The 22,750-nt window shown below is 46.2% G+C and overlaps 1 protein-coding gene across 1 annotated transcript in view; it reads right to left on the bottom strand.

Moving 5' to 3' along the window:
* Positions 1–22,750, bottom strand: part of LOC149329878 (uncharacterized) — a 55,259-nt gene that overhangs the window by 13,775 nt on the left and 18,734 nt on the right. The window lies entirely within an intron of this gene.

Raw genomic sequence — 22,750 nt, 5'->3', positions numbered from 1 at the left:
ACTGCAACGGTTATATTTTGGCACACGAACTTTTGTTATGCATTAGGGGGGTTTAACGTCCCGAAGCGACTCAGGCTATGAGGGACGCCATAATGAAGGGCTCCGGAAATTTTGACCACCTGGGGTTGTTTAACGGGCACTGACATCGCACAGAATGCGTCACAGGGGTTAGGAATTCTAACTTAAGTACAAAAAACTTTGTTGGAGTACTCAAGAAAACGTGGTATCAAATAATTTTCTTTTAAAAATTTGACAGGATAGTAGTTACGCAGAAAAAAATAGTTTTATGGGTTATAACATGTCTACGCAAGTATATCGATGTACGTGTTACCAAGCAAAGTGTTCAAAGAAACAGTATGCATTTTATTCGCTAGCGCACATCAAAAGCCACTTCTGTCCCGATATGATGTCTTATAATCATTGGAACAAAGTCTCAAATATATGTAGCCCGCTAGCAGAAAACGCTTCCTTGTCGCAATGCACGCAATGATAAATATAGCACCTGAAACGGTTAACTCAGGGAATTTCTATTCATGGTTCAGGTGTCCACCGAGGTATGTGAGACATATACTGCGCCATTTCTTTTCTTCAAAAACCAGGGAATTTCTACACATACCTCAATTTCAAGAGAGGCACCAAAGCGAATGCACAAGTTTGGAATTCCTGTCGTCCTGTGAGCAGTTTTGTGGATTCCTATTTGAAAGTAACTCTCCAAGTAGGAAGTCGATATTAAGATGGCAAGAAGCTTCACATGCTCCGCCAAAGATTGCACAATGAAGGGGCGAAATGAAAAGTTGAAACCGCCCACACGCAACCAGAACCAGAAAGCCTGTGTGATATACGCCGCTATTGCCCATGTGCCGAATTCATTACGCACGGACAGAATGGCAAGCAGCTGTGAAACTTTTGGAACTCGACGATAGAGGTGCGTTTGAGATATTAAAATTCATCTTCTTCTAGCGTAGAAAGGGGCGAATTGCGGAGTAGGACACAGGCTGCCGACTATTTTTTTAGCCCTTTTCGAACTCCAAGTGATCTCGATTCTTTAAGCACCGAAGTATAGCCGGCCTTAGGTAACGCTTTCGATCGATCAAAGCCCCCCCCAAAAAAGACGGCTCAAGTGCAATGCTGCGCTGGGAAGTTCAGCAAGGCATATGCAAACCAAGATGACGTGAGGAACCCAAGGGTTTTTTTTATTCCTTATTTCTGCCGGCGCGAAACGACGTTAGAGCTATTCCAGATGCTTATATATGAGTATAGGGATACATGTCGCAGAAAGAAATATTACATGATTGAAGATAAAGACGACCCATCATGACAGCAATGCTTATATTATCCCGGATTTTCATCGTGCAAGAAGCAGCAGCATTTGCTAGACGGCGTATGGCGAGTTCTTCACTTCACTTCACTTCACTTCGCTTCACTTTATTGCCTTAAAGCACAAAAAACTTTGTCGGAAGAGTACTCAATCGCTTCTGGCTGCTTCACGCAGAGGGCCAAAGCTAACGAGGATTGCTTGCATTAACGCGATTGCATAAAGGGCCCGGTTTCGCGGAGAATGTGCTTTGGTTCTTAGCGCGAGCATGTCGAGAAGATCGGGATTGATCGAGGGGGCCTTGATGTAACAACATCATCAGGCGCAGGTATAGTTCGAACGTCCCACAACGATCACATTACAACAGTGATTACGATACTGCGCAATTCCTCATTTCTCTACAGGGTCGTGACGTCTTTCCACCACGATCACGTAGTGCCTCTGAAGAAAAAAAAACAATTGTGTTGAGAACCCTTGACCCTTGGGTCGTGATCAGGCGCGCTAACTCTCCACCACTCGGCAGCTTTTTCGTCTTTATTGCAGCAATAAAGCCTCCACCACTCAGAAACGTTAGTTGGACTGGGTTAAAGAAAGGCTTTGTGTGTCTTTTGATGTAAAAAAATACAAACAAACATGCCCGCGCCTGCGAAGTGATAAGCAAAGAGCATCCCACGCCTCTGAAGGAATCGACTAACCCTATCGTGCCACAACATGGGAGAGGCCTTTGCCCTGCAGTGGGCATAGTGAGGCTGATGATGATGATGTTTACACGTGTGCTTCAGTGTCCTCCAATTTCCGGAACGAGGTCCAGTTCAATATCGTTGCATTCGATGCGTCGCATTTATTCACCGATATCAAAGGGCCCGCTGTGGTGGCGGAGTGGCTACGGAGCTTGCTTGTGAGGCCTAGGTCTCCGTATTGAATGCAGGCCACCGCGGTCAAATTTCGATGCATGCGAAATCCAGTCATGCCTGTGTGTTTTGCGATGCCGGTGAGCGTTACAGAAACCCTGATAGTGGAAAATAATGCGCATATTTCAACTTCTGGACCCTAACTCCCCAAATCGCACCCCCAAGCAGCACAGGTAGTCGGCCCAATATTGGAAATGGATGTTTTGACTCTGGTCCTTTGTAGGACTGGCCTTTTCCAGTATATTTCCAGTATTGGACCACTTAATCAGTGCTGCTGGGGCCTTAACATACCGTACCGTACCGTGCCGTACCGCATCATATACCATACCATACCATACCATACCATACCATACCATACCATACCATACCATACCATACCATACTATACCATACCATACCATGCCATGCCATGCCATGCCATGCCATACCAAACCATACCATACCATACCATACTATACCATACCATACCATGCCATGCCATGCCATGCCATACCAAACCATAGCATAGCATAGCATACCATATTTTACTATACCATGCCATGCCATGCCATACCAAACCATAGCATAGCATAGCATACCATACCTTACTATACCATGCCATGCCATGCCATACCAAACCATATCATAGCATAGCATACCATACCATACCATACCATACCATACCATACCATACCATACCATACCATACCATACCATAAAATAATGTACTGTACAGTACAGTAAAGCACAGTACAGTATACTACGGTACCATACTATACTATACCACACCATACCTTACCATACCATTCAATACCATAGTGTACCGTATAGTACAGTGAAGCACAGTACAGTACACTACGGTACCATACCATACCATACCATACCATACCATACCATACCATACCATACCATAGCATACCATACCTACCTTACATACATACTGCACCATACCAACCATACCATACCATACCATACCATACCATACCATACCATACCATACCATACCATACCTAGCTCGCATACATACTCCACTCTACACTACCATAACGTATCATACCATGCGCTACCAAACTTTGCTGTTGCCGTTTAGTAAAAGTTTCATGTAAAAGCTGTTTCATGAGACATCTGATTTTGCTGGTCCTCTAGGTTTTCGACTGAAGCCGTATTAATTTCTTTTGCAGTAAAAACTAAAGAATTGCGCCTACTAAACAGAAAACAAGTTCATGTTACCGAAAATATTTAAACGGAAACTGAAAGAGTTTTTTTTTTGTGAAACACAGTAGTTGACGGGTCGCCATTATAGTCTCTCGTTACCAGGAAGAATCCGCATATGGCATCTCAGTTACCCAACTGTGCTGTTTGACATTCCTGGCAAGAAAAAAAGGCATCTGCTTTGCTGTGGCAGCTTGACGTCTGCGATGCTGTGATTAAAGTACCCCTCTCCTTCCTTCCTTCTTGTCACGCGCTATCAGAAAGCAGGATTCTTGCCATTTTTTCCGTGGCGGGGTCCTGAGAGGACGAAATTACTGACTGGAAACAAAACGAACACTGCCACTGGCTGTGCCGAAAATAAGCGACAATGAGGAAAGCGTTTTCCGAGCACCCAGCTACATCGTCCTTGTGTTGACGGAGGGGATGAGACTCCAACTCAGCATAAAGAGCTTATCTAGACCGCCAAGAGTGCCTGATTTGTCGTAAACCTTTTCTACTGGTATTTATTATCTCACGATTTCGGCTCCATTCGAGGCTAAAAACACCCCGGAAAGGAACTGTTTTTTTAGCAGTTCATTTCCGAGTCGTCATTCCTTAGTTTTTCGATGGCTGTTAGCACTCAGTGCATTTTTCGTGAAGTTTATGTGTGTTCTTATAAATACTGCGCTCTAGTGCCTATAAAAAGAAGAAAAAAATTCAGCGAGTGTCACCTCTTTGTCGAGATAAAGGCTACATATGTTCTGTCACAATGAAGGCACAAAGAAACAAGTTACGAAGCTACGACAGAGCATTTGTGGTGAATTGAACAGTATGCAATGAGAAGAACAAGCATAATTTCAACATCGTCACTTGCTGACCCGTAGGAAAAATCTGATGTCGCTTCTGTTCAGACAAGAAAGAACAAGCAAATTTTTCATTGGTATGAAACCGCAAAGGGCTACGGAAAAAAATTATGCCAGTAATAGCAATGTGGGACGTGGTTTTACAATTGCAGTTTTCTAGAGGGGAAAATCTTATGTTCCTTCTGTTCAGAAAAGAAGAAACAAGCGACTTTTTCATTGGTATGAAATCGCAACGGGCTGTGCAAAAAAATTAAACAAGTAACAGCAATGTGGGACGTGGCTTACATTTGCAATTTTCTAGGGGGAAAAATCTGATGTTGCTTCTGTTCAGACAAGAAGGAACAAGCAAATTTTTCAACGGTATGAAACGGCAAAGGGCTGTGCAAGAAAGTTAAACAAGTAAGAGCAATGTGGGACGTTGCTTTACATTTGAAATTTTCTAGGGGGGAAAATCTGATGTTGCTTCTGTTAAGACAAGAAGGAACAAGCAAATTTTTCGTCGGTATGAAACGGCAAAGGGCTGTGCAAAAAAGTTAAAAAAGTAAGGGCAATGTGGGACGTGGCTTTACATTTGCAATTTTCGAGGGGGGAAAATCGGATGTTACTTCTCTTCAGACAAGAAGGAACAAGCAAATTTTTCATCGGTATGAAACGGCAAAGGGCTGTGCAAAAAAGTTAAACAAGTAAGAGCAATGTGGGACGTGGCTTTACATTTGCAATTTTCTGGGGGGGGGGGGGGGGAAATCTGATGTTGCTTCTGTTCACACCAGAAGGAAGAAGCAAATTTTTCCTCGGTATGAAACGGCAAAGGGCTGTGCAAAAAAGTTAAACAAGTAAGAGCAATGTGGGACGCGGTTTTACATTTGCAATTTTCTAGGGAGCAATTTGTTTCAGATTTCAAATGGAAATTCTTGGTCTAGTCTAGGCTCCCGCATACATCCATTTGAATGCGTGCCCTTGTCTTGGTAGCGGCCCCCAGTTCATCTCAAACATGAAAAGAACTTCCTCGTTCCTGCTAGAATAGGGTGTAAAATTGAACAAAAAAGACAGCAAAGAAACAACGAAGTGGACGCTGTTGAGTGTGCGTCAGGAATATGGGCAATGGCGGGATGATGGTGTCGATCGAAATTCGATGTGCAGCTGTCTGTTGCAAGGCTCACCATACTATTCTACAAGTGCCACATTTCTTTTTTGCAGTCCGGAGTTTCTGATAGTGTGTCGTAGATAGGAATACGTTTCCCCTTCTTGAAGTTGTCAAAAGTTGGCAGATTCTAGATCATGGGAACACAAACCACTCAAGTGTGAAATTTTCGATTCGTACACTTCCCTTCCACTTCGGCTCCTTTGGACACTACGCGCTGTACAAGTTAGTGGGATCGATGGGTTCGTAGATGTGAGATCGGATCGTGCTCACTGGTGTTGTGTTCAGGCACACGTATGGAGGTGCTATATTTACGGGTGCTGTCGGACAAACAGCGCAATACAACCTGAGGGCCGCCGAAGAAAGAGGAAACCGCGAACGGTGGCTTACCATTTGCAGTTTATTCGACATTTCCATCTCATTATTATATCGCACGCTGCTCTTGTTTCTGAACCCCCCAGCTGAAATACATAGAAGTAGAAATAATTGAAGAACAAAGTGTAGGCATTCCCAAAACGTAGAGAATCGGGATTGGCTGCACCCTATCTTCGAAGAGTCCGTGTAAAGAGAGTTTTCGATCGCGCACTTGCTTTTTGCTGTCATGCTAAGACAGAGAAAAAATGACCCCACTTTAGACAAGTTCCACACTCTGTACCACACGAGTCTCACCATACAGACAAAATGCACCATAAGTAAGGGTGGTTGATTGAAGTCCTGCATTATATGATCAGACAAGCCTCAGCTTACGATATCGATGTCGTGGCCGTAGCATTCAAGAGTCATGATAGCTCAATGACGTCAGTGCTTCCAATCAGCGCTAATGGAATCGCTTGACGGCCACTTGACAGGCGCCGAAAGAGAGCCGGCGTGGTAGTGCGCCTTCAGGGGAATGAGGGTGCCGTGGAGACGATCGCGGTTATGATATATACCTCTGATTTTTTCACGTCGGGAATGACGAAGGCTTGCACGACTTTTGTTTCATTTTTAGATTAGCTGTATCATCATCAACATCATCATCATAGTCAATCGTTTTCCATCATTTACGCCACCATGATGCCACTTTCGTAATTGAAGCCAAGTATACATGCTACATGCGGCGACTCGCGCAAGTTTTCGGGAGAATGAAGCCTTGACTTGCGCATTGAAATCTGAACTGTCCAGCCGCGCCTCTAAGGAGCAAGAAGATTCCCTTGTATATGCATTGAGCACACCAAAGGACGTGCTCAGGTTTGTATTCAAGTTCGCTCGATCGAAAGGAGCCGGATGCAGTGGTAGTGCACGGTAGCGTATACATGAGTTGCGGTCCCGCACTTAGATGTCCAGCCTCCGGCAGACGTGCTCGATGTACGGATCGTGGTCGGAATGCTTCGGTTTATGACAGCACTGGACGAGCTAGCTTGCTTGGTTAAGGACTGTTCCCAGGGGTAGTGTGGAGATACTGAATGTAATAGAAGAGCCTGACGTGGAGTGCACATGGTGAAAGACGCTGCTTGTTGGTATGGTAACAGATGGAAGGGAGGTAAGGTGTCCTTGAGCCTGTGTTCTTCGCCGTGATTCGCATGGAAGTGGATAGGTGACAACAGAGGCAAAATCGTTGTGCGAAGGAAAGATAGGTCGGTCCCGCTTCTATTTTGATTCGGTGCGTTTGTAACCAAAGCTTGGCATTTGACGATGGAAAGGTCAGGAAGTAATGCGGTAGTGCACTCATATGCACACTTGATCGAACACGGGCGCGAGATCTGTTTTTCACTCACGACTAGTAAGCGACCACAGCCGACGGATGTTCTAAGTTAATAAATGAGCTCCGATAACTGGTCTTGTATGCTGTGTATCCTTGCGAGGGCATATTGGAAACATGAATGCCGTTAAAAACACCAGTAACGACACACCGCTGAGAAGCATCTCTTCCTGGTAAATGTATAAGGAAAACGTGGAACACGCAGGGAAGAGGCTAAGAGCTGACCAAATGGCTGGAAACGGAAGCGATATGCAAAAGTTGCTGACAGTTATGTACGAGAATTGCTGGGGAGAAACTTCCAAGCTGAACTTGTTAAACATTCACGAAATGAGGAGTTTCACGGGATTACGGATTTCACAAGATTATAAGAGTGTACAGGACGATAGGTGAAAGGAAGATGCATGACAACAAGGCACTGGATATGAACCAATTCTTTTATTCAGAAGCCATGGTTACATAGAATAGCTAAAGAAAACCAAACAAACAAGGTGTAAGTAAGAAAAGGAAAGAAAAGTAAAAGGATAGAAGCGCCACTTACGCAGGCAAATCAAGTGCAAAGATATTCAGCGTGCCCCACCACTTCTGGAGATCATCAGTCACAAGAAGCCAGCGTAGATTTCAACAGCGCAACCTTCCATTTGTGCAGATTTACTGATAGGTGCGTAAAGGCTATTCATCTGCTTGTTTCGATGAAGAAGGCTTCCAGCACTGCACGCGACTCCTGACTCAAGTTTGCGCGAGAAACCAGCGTGCTAGTAAAGTCACTATCCAAGTCAACCGTTTAATAGAAATCGGCTTTCAGGACGAGGCACTTTCGCAAACTTCTGATAGGGTGGCTAAAAAAGGGGAAAAGGTTGCTCCATCGGAAGAAAGCGATCACGCCAACCAAAAGGTGGCGGCCATTTCCTAAGTTCATGGGGCGAGGCATTGCCTGAGAAAGGTTGCTGCAAGATGCGGCGGAAAAGTACGGTTTACAGCGCAAAACAAACAGAATCATACTAGTTCCCTTGTCAGCAGGCGCCTGACACAGAAGAAAAATCGTAGCAAGAGCGGAAGTCGTGTACGCCATGAACAAGCGTTTGTGTCGTGCAGGGAGGGAGTAGTTTATAAAATTCCCGTTTCCTGGCGAAAAGGTGCAGTAGATTGGCCGAACGATATGGAGTGTAAAGGCATGCCTGAAAGAACACCAGGATTCTGAGGGAAAAGTCGCTAAGCTCAAATCTCGTGTTGCACCATCGAGAGAGTAATAGCTTTAGAAGCACCAAGATTCTTTACAGAATCAATAGCCAGGTGTCACGGGATGATGCGGAAGCCTGCTTCATCTTAAAAGAAGAAGAAATGTGCATGGAAAAACGTTCAGTCAATCTGCATGCCAGAGACAGTGCGGCGTTGAAATCTGCGTTAGTTTCTCGTTACAGATCTATTAAAATAGTAGTGTTAACTATCCTATATAATCATGGCTTGCGAAGAAAGAAATCATTTGATAGTCAGTGCAGCGCTGTCTTGACTTTTCCGTTCGTCCGTCGTCTTATGGGCTGTTACAACTATGCCAGGAGTCACCTAATTCGCCCAGCTTTCAGTCGTTCAGGAGCTTAAGGATTAAACTGGCTTGAGCTGACCTTGCTTTGTTGATCTCAAAAGGCGATCTAGAATTTGGGTTCCTCCATACACTAAATAAGAGCGCTCGCAGGACGGATTTGCGGAGTCCACCTTATATTTAAGGATTTTTATAGCCAGCTTGTATACATTTATGCGTTTTAAAGAGGCTATAGCATATACAAGAAAAAGTTTTTTTCCCGTATATTTCTCGAAAGAGTTCGTGAAAAAAAATGTCTGCCAATTCTGAAGCAATGCGAATCACGGTGTGGGTGGGACCCGGCGTACATTTTCTGACTATGCCGCTACTGTGGAAACCCTAAGACGAACTTGCGCTACGTTTCCATCCGCCATCTTAGTGTGCCAATCTAGAGACTAGAGCAGGAATGAAGTAGCATCAGCATCGAGAATTCCTATCAGCGTCTGGGAAATAAGTAAGAGCTCCTTGGGGCGTCAGGCCCACAAACACGCAATAATGCGGCCTCAGTTGGCATGCGGCCTATTCGGGGACAGATTGGCAGGCACTGCATGCTCGCTGTGAAGCATTGATCGAAGCAGATGCCTCGTTCTCCTCCGAGATCTATTTAGCCGTGACATCCGAAAGGAAACGTGAGCTGGAGATGGAAGTTGCGGAAGACAAAGACTCGGCGGAAATTGCCTGCCGACCGCCAATCGTTGAGCCTTCTTTGCCTTCCCTGCATCGCCAACATCCGTTTATTCTTGCCAAATGGAGAATGCCGCATGCCGCACTTCCAGTTTTTGATCAGTTTGCTCCCGCCCTACTGTAAGCTTGCCGTCCCGGTTAGCTCAGTTGGTAGCGCGACTGCTCCGGTGAAACATTGGTCCCTGGTTCGAGCCCCGGACCAGGACAATTTTTCTGTAACAGCGAAGTTTCTGAGAAAACTGTATACAACTTTCTTTTGTAGCCGTATGGCTGCACTTGGATGGATGCCAATGAGTAATTACTCCCTTATTACAAATCTACTCCCCCTTTCTTTTATACCCGGAGGAGATTTGCGCGGCACCGGGATTTGAACCGCGCTCCTCTTGCACGCGAGACGGATGCTCTACGCCATCGCTCCAGCTAACTTTCCCACACACTTACTTTCTGCCGCCCCTGTTACCCTTCGCGTCTCTTGGAATCCACGTCGTTACCCTTAAGGAATAGCTGTTATCTTGCCTTCAGATCACATGCCCTGTCCAAGCCGGTTTCTTCCTCTTGATTTCGACTAGGGTGCCATTAACCAGCGTTTGTTTCCTCAACCACTCTGTCCGCTTCCGGTCCTTTAACATTACACCTGTCATTTTTCTTTCCATAGCTCTCTGCTTTGACCTTAACTGAAGCTGAACTCTTTTCGGGAGCCTTTACGTTTCTGCCCCATAGGTGAGCATCGGTAAAATATAGCTATATTACACTTTTCTATGGAGGGTTATTGGTAAATTGCCATTAATGAATTGAGAGTACCTGCCATATGCGGCCCACCTCATTCTTATTCTTCTACATATTTCCCTCTCATGACCGGATCAGCGGTCACTACCTACCCTAAGTAGACGTATTCCCTTACCACTTCCAGCACCTCGCTATCAACTGCGAGACTGTTGAACATTACTTCGGTTTTCTGCATGCTCATTTCAAGACCTACCGTTCTGCCCTGCCTGCCGAACTCATTGATCAAGCTTTGCAGGTCATCTCCTGAGTGACTTAAGAAGGCAATTTCATCCGCGAATAGCAAGTTACTTAAGTATTCTTCATTAACTCTTATACCCAGCTGTTCCCAATCCACGCCTCGGAACTCCTCCTGTAAACAGGCGATGAATAGCATTGGCGAGATCGTGGCTTCCTGATGTAAAAAAAATTCACTTGAAATGTCGGTTCATCGAATTTAGTTTAGTTTTTTGTCTAGGGTACAAAGATTTCAGCGAAGAGTTTTCGTAGGCGCAGCCGGCACGTGGCCTCAAACAAAAATCGACACTGTTTGTGCACAGTACGTCTCCTGGAAACGGACTGTCACTACCAGAATTAACTCACTTACACCCCACAGGGACGGTTGCGTCTGCCGATGTCGGAGCCCATAGCAACACCTGTCTGTGCGCTCGCTTAGTATCTGTCACGCTTTCCCAACAGGTCTCTTTCTCGCGGCATGCACCCAGGCAAAGTCTGCAAACACGCTATTTCATCGTGAATACCTGCCCTTATTTCCATTGTCATGACTCTTAGTGAAGGCCGAAAGTCTACTGTATATTGTTTCTTGTTAGTGAAGTGAATGTCGAAAGCCGGTGTATCTCCTATCCTGTCGAGGTTTCGCGGAAACAGGACGGAGAGAGGTATAGGTGACGAATACAGCACTTCGTGGAATACAATTCAATCGGAGCCCGTCTCTCAGAAAATTACCTGCCTAATACGAAAAAGAGAAACTTATTTGCGTGCCATGGAAACACCTTTCGCCAGCTTCCCACTCACCTCCCTGTACAAAGCACACGGAGGGCAACAGCATCCAACTATTGTTCACAGGAAAAAGCGATTCTGAGACTCGCTCGGGGTACGCTGCAATTTGGCCGCCAGCAAAATAAGCAGTTATCAGCGAGGAAAAAGGGATTTAAAGTGTATTCCCACCAGTGGATACAAACTCGCGGCGTTTTCACCGAAAACCACAAGTTGGAACAGTTTTGAAGTTAATGACGATGCTTAGTACCATCTGGGATCCGTACCTGCAGATCGGTGACGACGAAGGAATTGAAATTAAAAATTGCTTTCGTGGAAATGAAATGACGGAGTAATTGTCTCACAAAACTCGGTACACACCGGAACTGCACCGTAAGAGAAAGATCTAACCTGCGAAACCGGCCGTTGATGCCGCTGGCGAAAATAATACGCTTGAAAAGCAAAGATATTTATACTGTGTTTTGTGCTTGTGCCGTCTTGTGTTTGGTTGAATGTGCTAAAAAATTGTAGAAAGTGGCTTCGTCAAATTTTCTATTCGGTATTTGAAAGATATTATAAAATTTGTCGAAAGTGCCTCACCTGAATGTATGCCTCGAGCACGTCTCAAATAGGTAAAAAAAATATACATATTGTTTTAGAATGTTCGCAGTGAGGTAAAGAAATCTATTTTCCTGAAATGAAACGAATTCGCACAAAGTATACTTCAGTTCTAACAAATGGACCGTCCTGGGAAACATTTGCTCCACACTTCACGCCGCCATAGAACAATCTGGTGCTCGAAACCATGTTTCGGGGAACAGTTACGGCACTTCTTTTTCTGTCGTCCTTTGGCTTATCGAAACTTTTAGCGGGGCAGACAATCATCACGTTACGACCAGCCTCCACTAAGCCTCCCAAATTCATTGACGGAAGAGGACAGCATTCGTAATAAGGATTCTGGATACATGTAAGCACTCGGGAGGCTCCTCTATGCGGTGGTGATGTGGTAGAATATCCGCCTCAGATTCGGTAGGTGGTGGGTTCGATCGCGAGTGCCGCCGAGTACCCACCTGTTTTCTAATGGGTACTAGATGCCACGTGACACAGCGCTTGGCTTTTCTGGGTTGGAAACGCTCGGGAAAAGGGTCTTTAACCAAACCGTTGCATGGGCGTCAAAGTGATTCGTTGCGCCGCCGAACTACTGAAAGCCGCATTGTGCGGTATCGCTCACATGTGGCTCCTTTTAAGCCAAATAAGCCATACTGAATTTTGTATGTTTTTAACGTCAGAAATAGAGTCAACAGGCGAAAGGTATTATTTTTTAGATAAAAGTCTAACAATGTCCTCATTTTCGCTCATAGCATACTTAGAAAGCAATCATTCTGGTATTTAAGTATAGGAACAGAAAACGCAAAATTAATATTAACTCGTTACAATGTTAGAAATACGTTTTTAGCACAGCCTCCTTTTGCTAAAGGTGGCGACAGCTCAATTTCGTTTTTTGATCTTTTGTAGCTTACAAATGATTCCTTCTTGCTGAGGATGGGCTCTTGTGATTACAGCATGGTACCCCATTATTAGACGCTTACTTCTGTCCCGAGTAACCGCTCTGCGCTTCAAGGCGTTATGGGCACAGGTCTGGGTATTGTGGGAATTCGTAACCTTTACAGGGGTGCGCTTAATACAGCAGTGGTTTTGCTTGTTTAGGACCATGTGAGCCTACTTCATACCGGAAAAAAACTATTTTTATTGCTGTGTAGCAAATGGAGCAAATAAAGTATTGCTTACAAAACAACCAGCTTGCGGTACACTCTTCGGCTTAATACCATATACATATTTTATTGACTGCAATAATCTGATTGTCCTCCATTTTTGATCTCATCTTTATAACATGAAGAAAACTACGCTATTCTTAAAATTTACTCTACTCACCTGACAAATTCTGGCATTCAGATGAATTAAGTAAAAATCAATGTCACACTGTGTAGAAAACTTTGTATATGCATGTAAGTATAATCCTTATTTTTTTTGTATTTTAAACATGAACAGCATTCTTCCTTAAGACGAACCGAATGAATTAATTGCGGAGAAGGATCTGGTTCCCAGTGATATGCCTCCGTTTCGTTATGACCCTGCGGTAACCTTAATATGGACGACAAACTTCACGGTCCACTTCCGGGAATTTCGCCAGATCTGCCCTCCTCTCCTTTTCCTATTTTTGCTTCTCCGGATGTCTGTCATGTAGGTTTTTTTTGTCACATCGTCTGGACCTGCCAGTCACCTATACGTTTTCTGCCAGAAGTACCCACTTTTTCTCAGATAACTCTCTGATTTACGCGGGAGCTACAAGAACTGCTTTGATGTAAGGTCATCACTATTTCTGATTACATGTGTCTGTCGTGAGATCTAGCGTGCACTTTGAGAACTGCCTCTCCAAAGCCGTCAAAGACGATGTTTGAAAAAGAAAGAAAATGTGAACGAAAATATTGTATTGCACCCAGTTCGCCGCCTTAAATATTTATTGAAAGATTTTTACCACTCACTATTAAAAAAATACCGGACTCATTACGTGCCGAAGGAAGCAATATGTGCGTACGAATGTCGCGTAAAAAACACGCCTGGACACTCCGCCGCTGCTCAGAAAGTACCACGGCTCCTGCTCACCGTTTGCTGTGAAATAACTACGTAGCATTAGTTCAACGCCCTCTCGTGATAGAGTGTGGTACATAGTAAGTAAGAACAACCATGAACGGAAAAGGTGGCCAGTACTGTCAATATCGGACAAAAAAATCGAAAGAAGAGGCCCTGGACGTCAGTAGTTGTAAAGTCAAAGAGCAGCTACCCCTCCGTAGCAACTACAACATCATTTCTGGTTGTTACTAAAGCACCTGGGCCTGATGGCGGCGCTACCGGTCTCGGCAAGGTGGAGGCAAAGCGTGCGCGAATGTTTTCCTTATTCTTGCACACGCCTTTTTTTGTTTGCGTCTCACTGGATCTGCCGCCGGGAGGCGCCACAGCTGCTCGTGTCTTAGCAGCTAGAACTCACTTTGTGCTCATTGCTAAGAGTGCCCGAACGAGCTGGCCTCCAGGCCATGTAGCCTCTAGAACGCTTTATCCCAGCCCGCAGTATTGAAAGGGCCTTTCTTGTCTTTTCGTTCGTCTGTCTCCATCACGATCGGATTACCTCCGCCCACTGGAGGACATAAGCCTCTCCCAATAACTAGGGCGCCCTGCCAGCTGCGGCCACCTTCTCCCCTCAATCTTCGTAATCTAATTGACGCTTCGTACTGCGCTTACCATCTCTTGTAATCTGGTCCGGCACCTTTAGGAACCATAAGTTATTGTAAGGTATCGGTAGCGTTCGCGGGTGTCATAGGAACGCGGCTGGGAGCGCTCAAAGCGAAGCGTCCCCTTCTCGGAACGCGGCCGCTCGCGAACGCGCCAGGAAGTACGGGTGTCCACCCGCCCCGCGGTACCGTTTCGCGCACGTGCTGGCACGAATGTCTATTTGTGTTTATTTTTATTTTGTGGTGGAGAGAGTGCTTTACCTTGTTGAAGCCGGAGGGCTGGCCATGCCCTTGAAGAACCAATGATGTTAACAGCACAACATGATTGGAAGCCACGAAATGTGGGCCGGGCCTTTAGGGCTTTAAAACCGGGCCCCGGAGCTGGAAGCGGGGTTCTGCGCTAAGGTCAGATGCAACGCATCTTCGGCAACGCCGAGTTAGGGGCCTCCCCTAGTATTAGCCAGATCCACCTTTTTGTTGTTTGTCCTTTTGCTACTTAATGTCTCGAGTACCTAAACTTGTATATGCAATGTAAATAGCTGTATATAAATCTTCAGTTATTGCCTATTTTTATCCCTGTGTCTTCAAGTCTTCAAGTTGAAACCACCCGTCTCAGGCGGGGCACCTATGGTGCAAAGAAGGAAGGTAGAGAACCTGTGATCTTTACTGGCGCAGTCGACGAGGATCCTGCGGCCATCGGAAGACGGCGCAGGAGGAAGACTGAGGGCAGGGAGAAAGGCGACGGTCAGGCGACAGCAGCGTTCGAGAAAGGACCTGCGGAGAGACGGCGGCAAGGACGCAAGGACCACGGCAGGTGTCCAGCGACGCGGGACTGCGTCCGGTCAAGGAGGCAGCGCGTCGAGAACTCGACGGTCACCGGCGGGTCGCAGCAAGGCGACAGCAGCGGGCACAGGACCAGCGGCGTCCGACAGCTCATCGCAGCGTGCGGTGAAAGTGGCGGTGGACTCCGACGCCAAGGAGCGGGCAATGCGGATCGACGCATCGAAACCGTGAGTTTCCTTGGTCGCATTGTTCACGTCCCTGTGTTCGAGCCGGTAGGACAGTTGAGGAGTACAGACGGCGGTATGGAGGGCTATCCATGCCGGCCCTCACTCGATGTGAGGTACCAGGTTGAGTTAGCGAAGGCGCGCTTAGCGGACCTTCAGGCTCAACTCGCGAAAGTGAATGGCGGAAAGGCGCTGCTTCGTGAGGAAGAACCTCAGGATGTAAAGTATGTCTTGAAGGTTATAGAAGCAAGACGCCAGCAGGTAGAGCTCGAGATCTCTAAGATCAAGGAGAGCAGAAGAGCCAGTCAATCAGCCACGGAGAACTTCTCCGAGTCCCGAGAGATGAGGCCGCCTGTGCTGGAAGACAAAGACTTATCCTGCTCAAGCACAGGTGGAGGAAAGGACAGTCAGGTCGCTGTAGGTAATCAGCCGATATGCGCGGACGCCTCTTTGTTGGGAAATGCCGCAGAGAGCGAAAACGAGATTTCTGAAGGAATCACAGCTTCGCCACTGCAGGCGGCTAGCAAAGAAAAAGAGCAGCCCAATTCTGATGGTCTAGGGCCAGTCGAGACCAAATTGTCCGAAACCAAGCAGGAGAGTGATCTAATTCCTGCAGGCTCGGTGACGGAGGTTGTGACCTCCGACACATCAAAAGAGCGAACGAAAAATAGCCAGGAAGAAGTAAAAAGAGAGCCAGCTTTCCGCGAAACTGGAATCTCTGGTGGAAAAAGTATCGGGACGGAACGCAGCGCCGTCCAGTTGTCGAACGCGCCCGATGTGCGTCCGATCAGGTCATCTGATGGCAGAGAAATGTGTGGCGGCTTGCCACAAGACAAATTCAGGCCGAATGACTGTGAGGGGGCTCATGCAGCCCCAGAGTTAAACAATGCCACGAAACCGGCAAATGCCTGTCAAGCAGGGAACGGCAACGTCAGTGTTTGCCCGAGCAGGAACGTAGCAAACGGCTCTAAGCGAGGCGAAGTGCCAGGTGACAGGCGCATAGCTTTTAAATTGAAAGTCGCTGCGTGGAGAAGTACGTTCCGTGCTGCAGTATGCCAGATCAAGAGTAGCAAAACCGGCGTCAGTGGTACGGTTAGACAGGGCAGGGGCTATGCTCCTTATGCAGCGCGCGGCTCGTACCGGCGTGCCAGAGAGAGCGGGCCCTCAGGTGCGTCGTGGGGTCAAAGATTTGGACTTATCGAGGATCAGGACGTTGTTTTCGATCCTGGACGGCAGCAATTTTTGAATTCTTGCCCTGCTGTGGCACCAGCCTAATGAGCCGAGTGGCAGTTAGGCGTTAATTGTGTTGAGACGCGTAGTGGCTCGAACGCACACAAGGACGCTCGGTGCGACTAAGGAGGCTCACGTGGCCACTTACGGACGTCGTGCGAGTGCTACTGAACGCTCAAGTTGCGAGTGTCTGTGTGTGTGCGTGTGCTCGTCCGCGAGCAGGACGAGGGTGTCTACTTGGTGGTGGTGAACTGGGTGCAACCCACCAACTTGGACGCGGTGTTACGACGCACGGCAGGCATGCCACTGTGTGTATTTAAGTGTGCATTTTGCGTGATGTTGTGTTGGTGCCCGTGTGCATTTTGTTGTTTTTGGTTTTGTTCGTGCAACTGGTCGCAGCGCGACAGCTTGGACTTCGGTGAATGCGCTCGTTTTACAGGTGTGAAACGCGCATTTGAATGTGTACGTTTTGTTTATGTTATGTCACCCGAAGGGTAGTTTCGTGTCAGACACCGATCCCTTTTGTTTGTAATTCTAAAAGTGGCATTTGAGCCCTTTGTAGAATCTTGGGAAGGGCGTGTAAGGTATCGGTAGCGTTCGCGGGTGTCATAGGAACGCGGCTGGGAGCGCTCAAAGCGAAGCGTCCCCTTCTCGGAACGCGGCCGCTCGCGAACGCGCCAGGAAGTACGGGTGTCCACCCGCCCCGCGGTACCGTTTCGCGCACGTGCTGGCACGAATGTCTATTTGTGTTTGTTTTTATTTTGTGGTGGAGAGAGTGCTTTACCTTGTTGAAGCCGGAGGGCTGGCCATGCCCTTGAAGAACCAATGATGTTAACAGCACAACATGATTGGAAGCCACGAAATGTGGGCCGGGCCTTTAGGGCTTTAAAACCGGGCCCCGGAGCTGGAAGCGGGGTTCTGCGCTAAGGTCAGATGCAACGCATCTTCGGCAACGCCGAGTTAGGGGCCTCCCCTAGTATTAGCCAGATCCACCTTTTTGTTGTTTGTCCTTTTGCTACTTAATGTCTCGAGTACCTAAACTTGTATATGCAATGTAAATAGCTGTATATAAATCTTCAGTTATTGCCTATTTTTATCCCTGTGTCTTCAAGTCTTCAAGTTGAAACCACCCGTCTCTGGCGGGGCACCTATGGTGCAAAGAAGGAAGGTAGAGAACCTGTGATCTTTACTGTTATCTTGCTTTATCATTACAAACCTGCCCATGCCCAATCGTTCTTTTTAATTTTAACTAGGCTATCATTAACTTCCGTTTGTGCCCTGACCAATTTTGCTCTCTTAATGTCTCTTAACCTTACATCCGTAGTCTTTATTCCATAGCACGCTTCGCTGTCTTCAATTTAGGGTCCTCCCATTTCATTAATCTGCACCCTTCTAGGCTCTAGGTGGGTACCGGTATGATCATTAGCAGCAGTAGCAGCAGCAGCAGCCCGGCCACACCCACTGCAAGGCAAGGGCATCTTCCGTAAGTATAGAAGAAGCCTTGTGTGTAAGCAGTGCAAAATATCTATATTCGATGGGATACAGCTTTTATATATAGGCGAATGATACTGGTAAGCTATTATTGGTAAACTGTATTGGTAACCTACTGTTCATCACCTGAGAGTGTCGCCCAAACGCTCTCCACCCCATTCGTGTACTCCTAAGCTTAGGACTAAAGAACAATGCGGCAAATGCCCCTCAGGCAAGAGCCTCAAGACAATCGCGTCACCCGATTGTCCTAAACTAGCGCTTAACCCCTTTGCATCTGCTAGAGTCAACCACTGGGCTTATAGATAGAAGAGAATTAATCATGGATTAAGGTGGTTAACCTCACCCTCATGAAAACCGGTCGACGCCAATGGCTGGAGGGTCTCCTTTCAGAGAATTCACCGCTTTGTTGTGGAGTTATATCCGACTCATGGCCCAGACTCTGCACACTCGGGGTCCAGTTTATCTAGCACCTGACTTGAGTAGAAGTAATCTCTGACAGCTTCCAAGGCTTCGCTGCCTATCATAAACTGTTCTGCCCTTCCAAGACTGCCGACCATTACTTCTGCGTTTTCGTATTATTGTTTTAATTTTTAGACCCACCATCCTGCTTTGCATGTCCAGGTGTTCGACTATGTTTTGCAGGTCAGCCTTTGATTTACATAGCAAGGCAACTGCATCAGCGAATCGGAGATGTTAAATAATCTCTATTGGCGTTTATCACAAACTCTTCCCAATCCACTTGTCGGAATACCTCCTGCAAAGGTGCGCTGAACAGTACTAGTGAGAACGCGTGTAGTTTCTTTACTCTCTTCCTAAGTGGTATATCATCACGTTTTCTGCGGGGTGATATAGCCGCTGTGCAACTGCTATAGAAATTTTCCAGTACTTTTGGATATGCCGATTCTACATTATCATCATCAGCCTGACTACGCCCAGAGCAGGGGAAAGGCCTCTCCGATGTTTCTCTAATTAACCCAGTCCTTTGAGAGTTGAGGCCACCGTATCCCTGCAAACTTCTTAATCTCATCCGCACACCTAACTTTCTGCCGCCCCCTGCTACGTTTGCCTTCTCTTGGAATCTATTCCATTACCCTTAAGGAGCACCGGTTATCTTGCCTTCGCATTACATGCCCTGCCCAAGCCCATTGAATGGGTACATGTATGCTGAAATTTGAACTGCCACAAATGCTTTCTTGTAATATATAATGACTATATACAGGGGTTGGTTATCTTCTGTTGTTTTTTTTATTCGCTGAATGCTAGTGCGAATACGGCATTTGGGTCACTATCCTTTTTAAAGCCAGACTGATGTTTTGGTTGACTAAAGGCCAAGGTTGATCTAATTCGATAGGCGATTAGTAAATAATTTGTAAAAAATGCTCCAAGTCATGAGCCACGGCATGGAAAGGGTGGCAAGATTTTTTAGCTGCTTCTTAACAAATATGCAGCTACTCGATCCACGGTACCTACCTCCGTCTTCCTATTTACATTAAGGCATTATTTCTTTCGCCTTTCGTTGCCAGCGGGACGTCCAAAACCTCTGTTCAACTACTACTGGCACTGCCGCCCTGATTACTGCGACCACTGTATAGGGTTGCGTAGTGTTCTTCTGCTACTTTAGCTATCTTATCGGAATTGGCAAAGACAATTGCCTCTGTCTTTTGGAGGGTACATTTGATTTTTGCCTACGCCTAGTTTTCTCGTAACTGCTTTCAGGCCCCCTCTGTTCTTTGAAACATGCTCAATTTTCTGAATATTATAATTTCCTACATCGGTTATGTTACGCTTATCGGTTAATATTTACAGCTCTGCCAGGTTTATTCTGTTTATGAGGTTACATTCTTCCGAGCGCTGGCTTTCCTCAACAAGATCTTTCGCCTACTGAGAGAGCCTACCGGTATCCTCTCTAGCTGCCATTTTCCTACTTCAGTTGCGTACTCTGTAATACCTGTGAGATTATCATTAATCCTTGAGCACTCAAGGACGTCGTCTTGGGTTGAAGCGGAATATCTGTTCTCAGGCGAGACCCTTACTCTCCTGTCAATAACTGTTTGGTGGACTTCATTACTAATTTCCTCATTTCTCTCTTCAAGGCTAGGGGCCGCCGCGGTGGCTCAGCGGTTATGGTGCTCGGCTGCTGACCCGAAAGACGCGGGTTCGATCCCGGCCGCGGCGGCTAGAATTTCTTTGGAGGAGAAATTCTAGAGGCCCGTGTACTGTGCGATGTCAGTGCACGTTAAAGAACCCCAGGTGGTCGAAATTTCCGGAGCCCTCCACTACGGCGTCTCTCATAGCCTTAGTCGCTTTGGGACGTTAAACCCCATAAACCAACCAACCATCTTCAAGGCTAGGCAAATTAGAGACATTACCGTGCTATGGTTGCTACTTCTTACATGCCCAGGAAGTTCACAACCCGCGCGATACCAGATTGCGCGCACTATTTGAAGCCTATTTCATTTTCAGTCATGTCATTCGCACTCTTCCAAGTACACTTCTTGTTTTTCCTTTTGGGGAAGAGGGTATTGTTTGTTCGTAAATTGTTTCATTCTGCGAACGGTAAGACAAGCTACCCTCTGTCATTCCTTGAACATATGCCATACACACCCAATGCCCAGTCTACCGCCTGCTTCGTGTCCACCTTGATTTTTTATTTTGATTTGATTTATTTGTTTCCTTTCTGATACAGAAAGAGGAGCAAGAGCAAAAGGTGAAACGCCTGACGATGGTTTTTGCCCCGCATACAGTTTTTAACTGTAACACAAACAGTCATTTAACATAGATTTATGCGAAAAGTTCCGCACCAATATCTTCAAGGGAAAATAAAAAAAATGTTACAGCACTGAGGAAAAAAAAGGGTAAATAACTTATGCAACTGAAAAAAACGCGCATGTAGCAAACAATAGACCGTACATGCCAACACAGAATACTTAATACAAAGAAGCAAATGTACACAATTCTGAACATGGTTCTTGCAGGTTTAGCAACATGATAGCAACATCATAATAACAACACACAACAGCAAGATTCAAAACGATAATACACTCCCCAAAAATACCAACTATGAACAGAAACATGGCAGATTAATTGAATTCAAAGTTATTTTCGAGCAGCGAGCTTTAAGCGTGTTCTTAGAGACATTAGCACTCAGATCGGTTAATTCATGTATTTTGTTAGGAAGTTTAGCTGTTTGATATTCAATAAGTTGTCGTCCATAATTATTCCTTACTTTGGGTGGCCGTAAAGTTTCCCTAAGGAGTGTGTATGCATGAGCTGCTTTATGATACTGAAAACTGTATGTTGGGCGTGTTGGAGTACTTTCCTAATTAGGAAGCATAAAATGAGGTAAAAATCGTAAAAAGGGACCCCCGGGACAGCGCTGCATCCTGCGGTATTTTTTTCATGGTAGTTACGTCTTGTTTCTTTGTTTCACGAGGATTCCCAGGGATATCGCGGTGCTATACGCTGCATCCTGTATCAGAACGTAAGGCGCTCAAGGACGCACCCGGAAGCTCCCTAATGAACACGCATTATTAGCTGGGTGTAACAGACGCCACGTGCCATGGGGGCCATAAGCTGTTGCAGGCATCCAGGAAGTATCCGGAAGTGCTTTTAATGAATCGCTAATGAAGTGACGCACCTCCTGTGGACGTGTTTCGTAGGCTGAGCCTTTCGGCACGCTCAAGCGCTTGTCAAGCCCGTCGTTGCTTTAGTCGCTTGTGACATGTAAGGTGGGTGGTTCGTTAAACGAGATTGCCTTTGCTCAGTGGGCGGCGACGGTATCGAACATCGTCTCGAATGCACGCGTCGACGTGGATTGAATCCTGCTGACGCAGGTTCGTTCCGTCATTGAAACTTTGTAACTTATCCTGTTGCACTTCGGAGTTTGCAAGTCATAGAGTTGGTGCCGCCGCATCTCTGGCCGCCAACGCGGTTTTCGCCCATGGCCTTACGGACTCACTAGATATGTGTCAATATTTAATCGATCGGACTGTACTGAAACATGCGCCGACATTAGCAATCTATAAATTTAGCACGTTGTTACAGGTTCTCCTCTAAAAGGTGAAACTCCGTCCAAGGATCTTGATGCGTAAGTGACGTTTCCTGAGGCAGAATGAGCCGATGAGGCTTCGCGGCAGTACGCAGTAAGTGGAGATTTTTGCGTCAACCAGGAGGATAACCCCGTGTCCCGGAGGTTATGTCTTTCAAGCAGATGGATTAGCAAGGCTAACCACATAATAATATTTATTTTTGTATTTATACGTTAACCTGTGATGAGGGTCAACACAATGGGGGGGGGGGGGAACATAGCAATAAAATTACAAATTTAACGCTCAGTGCAAAAAATTACGTTTAAAAAAAGAGAATTTCCACACCATTCCCGCAAAAACACCTCCACGCCTAACAATTCTTTTTTGCATCAGTCTGCTCCACAAGGTCACTTCGCAATTGATTCCATATTTCAATCACATGCGGAGAAAAGGAATACCAGTACACATCGGTACGTACATGTTAAAACAGTCCGTACGTATTAAAAGCTTCATCGGCAAAAAAATGTGTGGTCATAAAGTTCCCCCATTTG

The sequence above is a fragment of the Amblyomma mixtum genome, chromosome 9 (assembly GCF_055824585.1).
Source record: "Amblyomma mixtum isolate Tamu chromosome 9, ASM5582458v1, whole genome shotgun sequence".
Lineage (NCBI taxonomy): Eukaryota > Metazoa > Arthropoda > Arachnida > Ixodida > Ixodidae > Amblyomma > Amblyomma mixtum.
Note: the sequence above shows the minus strand (reverse complement) of the source record. Positions and strands in the feature narration are given on the sequence as shown.